Source organism: Crocodylus siamensis, chromosome 4 (genome assembly GCF_052110815.1).
Source record: "Crocodylus siamensis isolate JL-2025a chromosome 4, ASM5211081v1, whole genome shotgun sequence".
Lineage (NCBI taxonomy): Eukaryota > Metazoa > Chordata > Crocodylia > Crocodylidae > Crocodylus > Crocodylus siamensis.
In genome coordinates this window covers 111,297,244-111,306,940 of record NC_143398.1, presented here as the reverse complement: position 1 = coordinate 111,306,940, position 9,697 = coordinate 111,297,244, and positions in this window count along the sequence as shown.

Sequence of the window (9,697 nt, the reverse complement as noted above, 5' to 3'; positions counted from 1 at the left end):
GGTCAGGACTGGCTATCAGTGTTCACAAATGGCTCCTGGTACAAAACAAGGTTTAGATCATGTAAATGCCATCTTTCTGCCAGGCAAGGGTCATATTTAGGGGTTTAATCCCAACCATAGTAACTATACTGGGGTTAGTACAACATGCAGATCAATAACAGAACTGCCCCCACCCAAAGGATCCGCTACTCGGTGCACACTGATGTCCCCCACACAGTACTCCATACCACCCTCTGCAACCCTTGCCTTCACCAGCCTTGCCCCACCATCACAGCACAGACCCCCACAGAAGGCCTGCTGTCTGCTTCTCTGCAACCCAACAGCCTCACAAGCAAGTGACAGGACACAGAAGCAGCATATTGACATGGGGGGAGGGAAGGGGCTACAGAGGCTGGGAGAAAGGCCTAAGAGACTGCTTGCAGGCTGCTGTGCTCCCACTTTGACACCAGGCAGCGCAGCTCTGCTCTGTATGCTCATCAAGGCTTGCCTCCTGCTGCTTTCTGACCAGGAATTTTCAATCCAGGTCCCAGTTGCTTAGCTTTTTTATGAATGGATTTCTACAGACTTTACAAACAGACAGGGCCGGATTACCACACAGGCAAATGAGACATATGCCTAGGGCCCTAAAGGAAGAAGAGGGCCAGTTGTGCTTATTTTATATATTATAATTATTCAGTGAAAAAAAGTAATAGAAATATATGGTATTACAGCTCCATGACTTTATTTGCCTAGAGCCCACTAAAGGGTTAATCCAGCCCTGCTAACAAGTGTTTTTTTCACACTTCTTTTTTATGGACTGTGTATATTTGTGTATGGGCTCTTGAGAAAGCCCTCTTTTTACACCCAAGTCTCAGAACAGAAATTGAAGATTAGGTTTGACCTAGCTGCAGCCCCATCTTGTGACTTTTTTTTACATTTTCTTCCTGTTCATTTATGCTCGTTATGCGACTCCTATACAGCAAAACAAATTGTTACTCCATTTCAATGTTGTGCAATAAATTTCTCTCTCATTCTTTGCCTTTGAACAAGAGCAACTAAGTTTTTTTTCAAACTTACTATTTTTTTTTTTTTAATAAAATGCATACAAGGTTTCTCCTTTAAGCTTCAAGCTAGTTTCTGCCCTCGTCTTGCACCCCATATTGATGAGAGAAACTCATGAATTAATCAGAGGGTCCGGGTGACACTCTGTAGGTCAAGGAGGAGGAAGGGCATTCTCATTGGGGTTTTAAAAAAATAATATTGCTCACAAGACTTTTCCAGTGCATCATAGTGAGACATTTAAAAACTCACCTTTTTGTTGCCTCTTAGTCACATTGTTTGCGCAACTTAGGAGCAGCAGTAGCTCCATGTTACATCAACTGGTTCATCAATGTTGAAATTAATTTCTTCTGAAAATAGCTATTAATTATGTCTAAAATATCTACACGCAGTACAGAGTGACACGTAGGCACCTCGTACTTCTTTAAGAACATTGCCAAAAATCATGAGTTGGCAACACTGTACTTTGCACCATATTGCACACTGCTAGAAATAGTCATAAGCTTTTCCTCCAGTCTAATACTGAATGTTTCATTTATGTATTTCAATTTAAATGATAAAAAACCCTTCTATACATTGACCTAAAAGTTAGGATTTTTTTAACACACAAACAAACAAACTCCAGTCCTATGACATTGGGTGTAATTTGGAGCTGAAGATTTTATTTCTCTAAAGATATTTTAGTTTGGATTTAAACTTCTACCAGACTCTCAATCTAGTCAGAGCAGAATTGTATGTTGTTTTCAGTGCATAATAAACGGAACGTAAGGAGTGTCTTTCATTATCTGAGACAAGAAGAGAAACTGGAGAAATGTATAAAGTAATTTAGATTTTTTAAACTATTTTTGGTTAAATCATTTAAGGTATTGTTAATAAATGAGGATGTTTTTAAAAAAAATATTGAAAAGATCAGTTTCAGGTTAAAATCTTATTCACGTGGGCACCGATGACACAGCTCAGAGCACTTCCAGCGGGGTCATAAGGCGCTACAGGGATTTGGGAGCGAGGCTAAAGGGTCTGGGGGCACAGGTGATGTTCTCATTGATCCTCCCAGTCTTGGGGTATGGGCTGAGGAGGGAGAGGAGGATCCACGCAGTGAACCAAAGACTGCAGTGCTGGTGTCATTGGGAAGGTTTTGGCTTCCATGACCACAGCCCACTCTTTGGAGAGAGAGGCAGCGGGCTGCTGGGAAGGGACAGCCTCCACCTGTCTCCACTGGGGAGGAGGCTCCTCTCAGCCAAACTGGCTGACCTGCTCCACCAGGCTTTAAAACTAAGCCTGCTGGGGGTCGGGGGGACTACTGCCACTGCTGGCCCACGGAGCAATCCTTGCAAGGCCTGCAGGCCAAGGCACTTAAGGGAGCCCACCCCTGCCACAGCCCTGGTTCAATCTGTGGGCAAGGCAAGAGCCCCCAAGGGGAAACTTTGCCTGCCTGTATGCAAATGCCAGGAGCTTGGGAAATAAGCAGGAGGAGCTCACCCTCCTGCTCACTGCAAATAATTATGATGTCATAGGGATAACGGAGACCTGGTGGGACTCCACCCATGACTGGATCATGGGTATAGATGGCTATACTCTGTACAGGAGAGATCGAGTAGATAAAAGGGGTGAGGTTGTAGCTCTCTACGTTAAGGAAAACTACGCATCCCTGCAAGTTGATATTGGTGACCAGGGTGGACGGCTGGAGACCCTCTGGGTTAAAATCCATGGGGAACAGGGCAATGGGGACACAACGGTGGGAGTCTACTACGGACCTCCCACCCAAAGTCCTGAGCTTGACCAGGCTGAGGCCACACAGTTACCTGGACATCTTGTGGGAGGATCACTCAGCAAAATCTGAGCGGTCGCAAAGCTTCCTCTCATGCATGGATGACCTCTACCTGACTCATGAAGCTGTGGGCCAACGAGAGGTAAAGTGCTGCTCGACCTGGTACTGGCTACTGGGGGTGACCTAATTGGGGATCTAGTGATCAATGGGAAGCTGGGTGAAAGCGACTACGAGCTCATCACCTTCACCATAAAGCTGGCAAGTCAGTCAGCAACACGGAAGTCCTTGACTTCAGGAAAGCCGACTTTGACAAGCTCAGAAGGCTTATTGGTAAGGCCCTAAGGGACCACGACCCCGGGGAAGGGGAGTTCAGGAAGAGTGGCTGCTCCTCAAGGGAGTGATCCTCAATGCACAAGCTAATTCTATTCCATCTAGGAGGAAAGGCAGCAAGAGGGCACAGCAGCCCCCCTGACTCTCCAGGGATCTAGCAGACCTCCAGAGGCTAAAAAAGAAAGGCCTATAAAGGATGGATAGTTTGGTTCTGCAGGAAGCAAACCAGGAAAGCCAAGGCTGCAACTGAACTCTAACTAGCTTCGAGCATCAAGGACAATAAAAAGTCCTTTTTCAGATATGTGGGGAGCTGGAGGAAAAGCAAGGGCAACATTGGACCCCTGCTGAACCAGATGGGGCAACTGACACCCAGGAAAAAGCCAACCTATTAAATGGGTACTTTGCGTCGGTCTTTCATCAGTCCCATTGGATTCCCATGCTCACTACGGGACAGGAAGATCCCCTGTCCTCTATCAATGCTGACCTTGTGAAGGAACATCTTGAGAAGCTGGATACCTTCAAGTCAGCCGGCCCTGACAACCTGCACCCCAGGATACTCAAGGAGCTGGCGAGCATCATAGCCCAGCGCCTGGCACGGATCTTTGAAAACTCCTGGCGCTCTGGTGTAGTACCCAAAGACTGGAAGAAGGCCAACGTGGTGCCTATCTTCAAGAAAGGGAGGAAAGTGGATCTGGCACACCATAGGCCCATCACCCTGACTTCTATCCTGGGGAAGGTCTTAGAAAAGTTTATTAAAGAGGCCATCCTTAATGGACTGGCCGATACCAACATCCTAAGGGATAGCCAGCACGGGTTTGTTGCGGGTAGGTCTTGCTTGACCAATCTCATTTCCTTCTATGACCAGGTGACCTATCACCTGGACAAGGGAGAAGAGATTGATGTCATATATATTGACTTCAAAAAAGCCTTCGATCTGGTATCCCATGATCACCTCTTGGTGAAACTGGCCAACTGTGGCCTTGGGTCCACCATGATCCGCTGGCTGGGAAATTGGCTCTGTGGTCAGACCCAGAGGGTAGTAATTGATGGAAGTCACTCATCATGGTGGCCTGTGACCAGTGGGGTCCCCCAAGGCTCTGTCCTTGGACCCATATTGTTCAACATCTTCATTAATGATGTGGACATTGGAGTCAGAGGCAGACTGGCCAAGTTCATCCATGACACCAAACTTTGGGGCAAAGCATCCACGCCAGAAGACAGGTGGGTAATCCAGGCTGACCTGGACAGGCTCACCAAATGGGCGGACAAGAACCTGATAGTGTTTAACACTGAAAAATGCAAGGTTCTCCACCTTGGGAGGAAAAACCTGCAGCTTCCTTATAGGCTCGGCAGTGCTACACTGGCTAGCACCATGGAAGAAAGAGACTTGGGGGTCATCATTGACCACAAGATGAACATGAGCCTCCAATGCGATGCTGCGGCTAGTAAAGCAACAAAAACACTGGCTTGCGTCCATAGATGCTTCTCAAGCAAATCCCGGGACGTCATTCTCCCCTTGTACTCTGCGTTGGTGAGGCCGCAGCTGGATTACTGCATCCAGTTTTGGGCCCCACAATTCAAAAAGGATGTGGAAAAGCTTGAGAGAGTCCAGAGGAGAGCCACACGCATGATCAGAGGTCAGGAAAACAGACATTATGATGACAGGCTGAGAGCCATGGGGCTCTTTAGCCTGGAAAAGTGCAGGCTCAGGGGTGATCTGATGGCCACCTATAAGTTTATCGGGGTGACCACCAGGATCTGGGGGAACGCTTGTTCACCAGAGCGGCCCAGGGGATGATGAGGCCGAACAGTTATAAACTCCTGCAAGACCGTTTCAGGCTGGACATAAGGAAGAAATTCTTTACTGTCCAAGCCCCCGAGGTCTGGAACAGTCTGCCATCGGAGGTGGTTCAAGCACATACACTGAACACCTTCAAGAATAAATCGGATGTTTATCTTGCTGGGATCCGATGACCCCAGCTGACTTCCTGCCCTTTGGGCAGGGGGCTGGACTTGATGATCTTCCGAGGTCCCTTCCAACCTTTATGTCTCCGAAATCTAACTAATTAACATTTAGACTTCAGTTTAACAAACTGATTAAGCATATGCCATAAAGCTAGGTAAATACTTATTGCTTAAGTACTTTGCTGACCCTGGTCTTAGTCTTACTCCCATTAAAGGCAGTAGTTAAACTTCATTTGACTTAAATGAGAGCAGGGCCGGATCTCCAAAATGACACTAATAAAGATCCAAAGTGCTTCCTTCCTTGCATTTGCTTTCTTTACATTAGCAGGAGGGGCAGTCTTCTCCGTGTCAGTTTGCAAACTCCTGGTAAATGTATGTCATGCTCTGCATAAAAACAAACAATCCCCTAACAAACCAGCTTGTGGCCAAGGGAAGGGAACAGCTTCAGTAGGGAGATTTCAGCTTTAGGATTCTAGGAGGGTAATCTATCAGCAACTGAGATCTTTGTTAAGAGATCTAAATATTATGGCAGTGTCCTGACACATTTAATTCCTAATCTAGCCCAACCCAATCGTTTACAATACAAAAGGGATGCTCAGGTTTGACCTGTGTCAGATTTGGCCCTAAAAAATTAAAATTTCCATCAAGGGCAGGAGAAGCAACTAGCTCTTCCAATATGAAGGGCAACACACTTAAAGCTGGGTGACCAGTAGGGATAGAAAAAACCTTGCCTTCAATAGAAACACTATTTGAGATATTTGCTTTTATAGTATTTCCATAAGATTTGTGCAGGCTACTGCTGCTTTTGACTTTGCTGCCTCCAAATATTTTTGAAAGAGTGAGCTGCTTCTGGGGGTTTTCCTTTTTTCAGCACTGAAAGTCCTCGGCATGACTGAGGGATACAGGTTGGTTTGCAGACAAAAGTAAACAGAACTCTTGTGGAGGAGATATTTTTTATTAGACTAACTAGACAGTTGCAAAAAAATATGTTCTTTATTTGCAAGCTTTCGGGCATACATGCCCTTCCTCAGGTATAGGAGAGTGCAAAGACTGTAAAATTTCTTCCAGGTGGAAATTGAAAATTCATATTTCAAAGAAAAGCTGAAAGGTGGTGTAAGATGTCCTGGTTGGAAAAGTTCATTTTATGCAAAATAGGCTCAGGTAAAAGTTGGAGCAGTCTATTTACCGCTGAGTTATCTGCTGGCAAGCAGGATGTTGAATTATGCTTCTTTCTCGTTGTGATATTTCGTATTTTGTGGGAAGATGGGTGATAGAAGGCTCTCCTGGGCAAGGAATTTCTTTTGTGTTGTGGCTGCTCTGTGAGCATGCAAGTTTGGCTAAACACAAAAGGCTGGAGCAAGGGTGTCAGCTTTCAGGTCTTAAGGTGTTGAATTTTGCTTCCTTCTTGTAAAATTATGAAGTTTTTTTGCAACTATCTGGTTGGTCTGGGCTATACAACCAGTATTCCTTTCATTAGGTAGTGAGCACCTGTTGCTTTTATTATCTCCAACACAATCAAGGTACTTGTGCTCCTCATGCTGGCACAAAGGGATCAGCTTCCTTTTAGCAAAGAGTTGTAATAAAGCCTAATGACATAGCATGCTAATTATGTCAACTTGGCAAACTCACAAATGCAGGTCCTGAACCAGCACTCACTTATCTACGTGCTTAATTTTACTCATGTGAGTAGGCACTGCCCTTAAATTAAGACCAGAACTGGTATGTGAATGGAACAAATCATAGGGAATGCAGGAAGAAGGGTGGGGTAACAAACACTCATGTTCATTGAGTAATTTCCACAGGTTGGAGAGGATAAAGCTCTTGTAATGAGATCCATGGTTACTGTCATAAGTGAACATCCTTGAAAAATAGCTGCAATTTGATAGCACCCCAAATAAAGCGATCACCCTTCTGTACTGAAATACCTGCATTGTTGGGATGAACAGTACTTTAAGAAGCTGCAGGTCTTGAACTCCACAAGCCTCCTGATAATCCTTTCAGACATTTTCAGTAGGAAAAGCCTTTACAATGTCAGAAAGGAGAATATAATAGAATCATAGAAAATTAGGGTTGGAAAGGACATCAGGAGGTCAACCTAGTTCACCCCCCTGCTCAAAGAAGAACCATCTCTAACTAGATCATCCAGCCAAGGCTTTGTCTTAAACCTCCAAGGATGGAGCTCCCACCACCTCTCTGGGTTACCTGTTCCAGTGCTTCATTACCCTCCTAGTGAGAGTTTTTCTTAATATCGAACTTAAACTTCCCTTGCTGCAGCTTGGGACCATTGCTCCTTGTTCTCTCATCTGCCACCACTGAGAACAGTCTACCTTCATCATCTTAGGAACCACCCTCTAGGTCAGGGGTGTCCAACCTTTTTGAATGTGGGGCCGGATCACGAACATTTTATCACCCACTGGGCTGGCAGGAGTAGGTGCTCACACGGCCTGTCCAGTCCAGCTGCAGCCTGCTTGTGCAGGGGTCAAGGGGTGCTGCCTGATCCTACCGTGTCCTCCCTGCCACCTGGGTGGCCTCGAGGATGCTCTCACACCCGCGCACCTGGGCTCAGCAGCCAGGGGGACATGTGGGGACTCTACAGGGGGGTGCGGGATGTGCAGGGACACCCCCTGCTCCCTCTCCCCCGGGGCAACCTGAGTCCAAGCGGTAGGGGTCCCTCTCTCTCCGGGACCTGCGACTCACCACCCCCAGCACGATGTCTGTGGGCATGGAGGGAGGCGGGAGCGGCACCGGCTTCCCGCCCCAACAGCCGCAGCAGCAGCATCTCCCACAGGCCTGGCCACAGCATGCCTCTGCGCCGGCATCCACCTTTGTGCCTGCCTGCCCGCTGCACTGTCAGCTGCTCCAGCCCACGTGGCTGGCAGGGACTGGTACAGGGCAGGGCCAGCATGCAAATGAGGAAGGGAGGGGCAGGGCTAGGAACAGAAACCCTGCAATGTGGGAGAGGGGAGGAGCTGGCATGCAAATGAGGAAGGGAGGGGTGAGGCGAGGAAGGGACACAGTGAAATGAGGGGGGAAGGGAGGAGCTGCACTACGTCGGCAGCGTCAAGCTGATGCTGTGTGTGTGGGAACCTTGTCCCTTCCCCAGCCCTTCAGCAGCCATTAGGAAACTCCTGAGGGGTTCGGGGTGGGACAAGGGGTTCCCGTCGCAGCACCAGGGGCCACAGAAAATGGCTTGGCAGGCCGCATGTTGGACAAGCCTGCTCTAGGTAGTATGTACTTACGCACGTGCAGTGCTGCACCATGGTGGTCACACTTTTTCTTGTTTGGAAGACTGCTCAAATCGGAGGTAGTGTGGCCAGGCCAGCCAACTATGTCTGCCTTAATGCAGTTCTCTTGCATCCAGTTCTGGAGCCAGCCATGCACCCACTGGCTTTCTTTCAGCAGACCTTATTGATGCTTGTGCTGTGCTGACCTAAGCAGGCTACACTCCTCCCAGGTTAGGAGCCAGCGCATGTAGTAAGGATGTAACATCTCACTAATGTGCTGCTTGGCTCTGTAGTAGGATAGTATGAAATTTTAAGGTGTCTTTAGGACATCAGCATAGCTTTTATCAAATTGAGCTTGTCCTGGCCGAACTGGGACAAAACAATAGTTTCCTCTTGACCATTTATCTGAGCTTTCTGACACATTTAGAATTAAACGTGTATAGTCCTACTGTCACCAGTGGGACTGCTCAGGGCTTTCCAGCCAGCCACTTCCTAAAGGGTTTTCCTGTGTAAAAGCCTTAATTACCATCCTTGGTGAGGAGGCTACAATGTGCCACTAGTACAGTAATAGAACCAGCCACGTCCAATGTTATTGGATAGATGGGAAAGGTAGCTAGAAATCTGATCCTGCCACACATTGTTTGATAACAATGCAGACATTAACCCAAATGGCTGCTCTTCACCTAGCAGTAAGTAGCCTATCAGAATCAAAACATGGCAGCTGCTCCTATTTGAAGACTTCATTGTAAAATGCTTTTTATAAAAAGCTTTTTTAAACAAGCACTAAACCTCACCAACCTCATCACCAGAAGCAAACTCCCTGTGATCCAAACCTCATCCAGTGGATCCAGACCATGCCAGGACAAGAAATGCGAAACCTGCCAACATCTTTCCACACCTCTCCCCCCACGCAATAAACTACACCCCCCAACAGAACCGGCACCATTCCTGGATCCTACAACTGCACCTCTAGAAATGTTATACATATCATCCCATGCACCAAATCCCCAATGGAAAACATGTAGGAGAAACCAAAAAACAACTTCACACCAGAATGAACACACCCCGAAAATAGTTATAACTGGGGGGACACATTTCTCACTTTTAGCTTCTCCCACTCCAGTTTTCCTGATCTCCAGCTATTTCCTTTTTCACAGGACAGTCACTCCCTCTTCAGTCTCTCAGTTCTAATCCTCAAAGGGAACTTAAAACATTCTTTGTAGACGAACCTACAAACTCCATCAACCTATTGGATACAAAACATCATGGATTCAATATAGACATTGGATTTGTTACCATCTGTCTAACATCTGATTCACCTGTACCAGCCTGACCTCGTACAATCTTCTTTCCCCCCCACACACTTTTTCTC